Raw genomic sequence first — 4,037 nt, forward strand, 5'->3', positions numbered from 1 at the left:
GAAAATGTTTAATTAATCAAGTTTCAACTTTTCAGCTGTTCCCAGAACTAGGTCTGATAACACACAGTTATGTGGAGGGTGGGATTTTGTTACGGCTGCCATCACAATCGAATAATCAGATGTAGATATGTATTTATCAGACACTTCACTATCGCTTTCAAAGCCATGCGATAAGCAACTATAAAACAGAAGTCCGTAAATTTAATTACTTCAAATAGATTGCGACGACTTCTGCTGAAGCTAAGCACTGCAGGACTTTAGCGCACTAAAATGCTTGCTTAACTAATTAAATTTAACTGTTTGACCAGCTTTTCATATCTGACATTCCAATTCATGTCCGCCCCTATTCTTGTCAAGGTCAGTTCTATTTATTTTTATTCATTTTTGTGATAAGCGAAAAACATAAACAAATATGTACAGCTAGTAAAGCTACTAATGTATGGAAGATATTGACAAACATTGAATTTAGTTCGGAAAAACTTTTGTAGTATTTAATTTTAAACATGAATTCGAGTGAAGAATAATTAGTATATGATTCCTCACTTGCATTTAGTTTAATATTAAATTAAATTAAATTAGATTGGCATATAAGCAGCACATAATTTGCTTCGATTTAAAATTTAAGTTTTCTGCCAAGTGTTGACAACTTTAATTAGCTTCAACAAAATTCATAAAATTAATTTCGATTTCATTTATAAATGAATTAATTCACACAGCTGAAACTAAGTCCATATGATTTTATGTGTATGTATATGTGAAATATAATAAAAGAATATGTATATAGGCAGCACCTGTTCGAATTGCTGTAAAATAATTTCGCTATTTTGTTTTCATATTCATTTACGCTCAGTCGTAAGGAAATTGAAAGCTGCTCACTAATTGGCACACTTGATGACACACGCACACCTACGCACACACACACACACACACACGTGGGTACTTGCCGAAAGTAAGCATGCATGTATTTAATTACTCAACTAGCTTTGATGCTTTCATTAACACAGCTCCTCGCCTTGCTGGAGTTAAGTTCGCCTGCGACTGTAACTAGCTCAAGTGCATAAATATAGCTCGCTCGCTTACTCCAATGCAGCCTCGGCCCGTTGTGGCAACCGCAGCAAAGTGCGAAGCCACACACACACACACCTACACATACTCACATACTCACATGCAATCACACACTCGCACGCACAGCCAAGGAAAATAATTAAGTTGTTTATCTTAATGCAAACATTTCTCTTTCTGCAAGTAACTGTTAATTACACTCTGAGCGCTTTATGCAAAAGGAACAGCAACAAAAATGAAAGAAGAAGAAGAGCAAGAACTCCGAGTGGGTGAAGCGCAATGCAAACTTTCTATTAAAACGAGAACTAGCAGCACTTGAGCGCGCACATACACACACACACACACACACACAAGTTAAGGCACGCAGGCTGACATGTGAGCGGGGCTTCTTATATACAGTTCTTCCTGCCGCTGCCCAAACTCTCTTATAATTCTGTGGGCTCTGCCAGCTCAAGTGCGCATTGCGCAAGCCAATTTAAATTTTAAAATAAGCACATTAACTGCAGCTCTCACTCACACTTCTGCACTTCTGCTCGCTGACTCCCTCCCTCACTCACTCACTCACAGTCTTTCTTTTTCTCACTCACACGCGCGCATATTAAATATGCTCCGCACTTATGCCTGCTATGCCTCGAGCAGCGCTGCCTTCCTTGAGCAGCTGCCTTTTACATCATGTTATTGACAGCATTTTGTATAACAGGTTAGTCGACTGCTGTTAACACCCTCCCTTTACTTATTAAATGCACTTTGTTTTGTATTCATAATTTGATTTTAATTATTATCCATATCTGCTTATAGAGAGAAGAACTAATTGTTAATGGGTTTTACAAAAAATTTATAAACTAACTATTTTTTAGTATTAGCTTCAGATCATTCATCATTTTTGTTTAAATTTAATTTAATTGATATTAATGTACGATTAACTGGCGTTTAACATTATAAATTCGATTAAATCGTTTTTGCGTGTTCGTCAAAAGATAAAGAGAATACAGAGCCTCCATACAATAGTTCTTCGAGTTATACAAAAGTTAGTTTCGGTATACTTAGGATCTCGCTGATATGCTGTCAAAGTTTTTATACGAACTAAGGAAATCAACAAATGAACAGAGTTATTTACAAATTGTTTTTCATTTAGATGAACTCATGTTTTTAATACGTTATCGATTAATATGTTATCGATTAACTGTAGATTTAAGTTTTCTTGGTTTCTCTTGTTATTTTGGAAGAACTACAGCAAATTCGCTTTGACATTTATTATTGACTCGTCATATGTACAGGAGAGGTTGATAAAAGTATTTCAGATTACAATGATAGTTTAATTCGTTTTCTGCCTTCTTTTGTACTGATATTGATAGTATCGGAAACCAGGTGTGCTATATTACATAAAGGCGGGCCTATAAGCCCAAATCTCCAATTGATATGTAATATTCAAAATCAGAGCGTGAAATCAAAAAACTAGAATCAATCAAGCTGAAATCATATGTATGTATGTATATAATAGCTCTAAGTATTATTTATAGATTTAGTTTGAGTATATGAATATGTATGTATGTATATACTTATAGGGTTGTCTGGCTGCGATAGCTTTTTCGTTTCACTCGTTCAATGATTGTGCTTCTGCATAATTTCTTGTATTACTTCAACTTGTTGGCTTTAGCTCTTTAGGGTTTTTCGTTTAGTTAGGGATATTCCATCTATAGACATACATACAAAAATCACAACGACTTGAACTGTTATTAAAGCATATCCTATGGCAAGAAGGGAAGGGCTCGAGATGTTGGCTACGCTGAATGCTATCATCTTAACGCTTAGCTATATATTATATTGTGTATTTATATATATGTATGTATCTATGTACAGCATAGTTGGGTTCAAGTTCTAGTTATATATGTATATATTCATATATGTATAGACTACTAATTATAGGATACATTGCATTGTGCTCATAGTATATGGAAAATTTAACATTCGCATCGTACAGTTCCTTTGTATGTCCTTAGCTAATGCGGGAGTCGAGAGATGATTCTAGCTCCCCTACGGGTAGTTCGCATACTATTTACAGTTCTGATACAACCTAGCAAGTGTCTCGATTGGCGGGGGCCATTAACATTGGGTTAGCCCCTCACGTTGTATTGTGTCTTCACTCGATATACCTAACGGGTGCTTAGTTTGACATAGTTTACAAGCGGCTTATCCACTATGCTAATATGGTACAATTTATTGTGTTGCATGTGAATAAATCCATATATGATTTAATAAGAGTTTATTTATAGTTAATTACTTTGTTTGTATTATTTAAACAGTCTTGTGAGAACCCTTTAGCAAAGCAAAGGCTACGGTAAATGCAATTTGTTAGCTTTCATAAAAAAGATCGACGAAAACAAAATGTTAAACAAACACCTAAAAGTATGTAATACATTCCAACAGCTTCCATACATATAGCACTGTTAACTAACATTCTTTTTCATTTGTACATTTATGCGCCGCTCTAAAAGTATGCTACACTTTTATTAGCGGCGTTGATGTTAGCTCACGTTGCGCTCGAAAGTATGCAACAGATTTATATTAAAAATAACATGGAAAGTTTTTGTTCATAACAAAATTCATATAGATATTTAAAAGGTCTTCGAAAACACTCTGCAAATTTGCATGTTAATAAAAAATATAATGCAGCAAAACTAAAAATAAAAAGCCAATTTTGTTTAAATTTTTGTGATATTTTTTTATATTTGTTTTTTTGTTTTCTTTTTTAAGATTTTCAATTTTTCATTTTCGTTTGTTTTTTGTATTTTTTTTCGTCTCTTTCATTTTTGTTCATCCCTTTGTCAGTTGCTTAAGAACTAAAATAACAAACAAAAGCTTAAAAATTCATTTAAAATTACATATACTTAAGTTGGGACACTAAAAAGTTAGTTTATGCATAAGTTACGTTATAAATTAGTTTGTTTTGTCGTTTTGTTTCAGTTGTTCATTAA

This window comes from Drosophila navojoa, chromosome 2 (genome assembly GCF_054131105.1).
Source record: "Drosophila navojoa isolate 15081-1374.11 chromosome 2, UAZ_NAV_1.0, whole genome shotgun sequence".
NCBI lineage: Eukaryota > Metazoa > Arthropoda > Insecta > Diptera > Drosophilidae > Drosophila > Drosophila navojoa.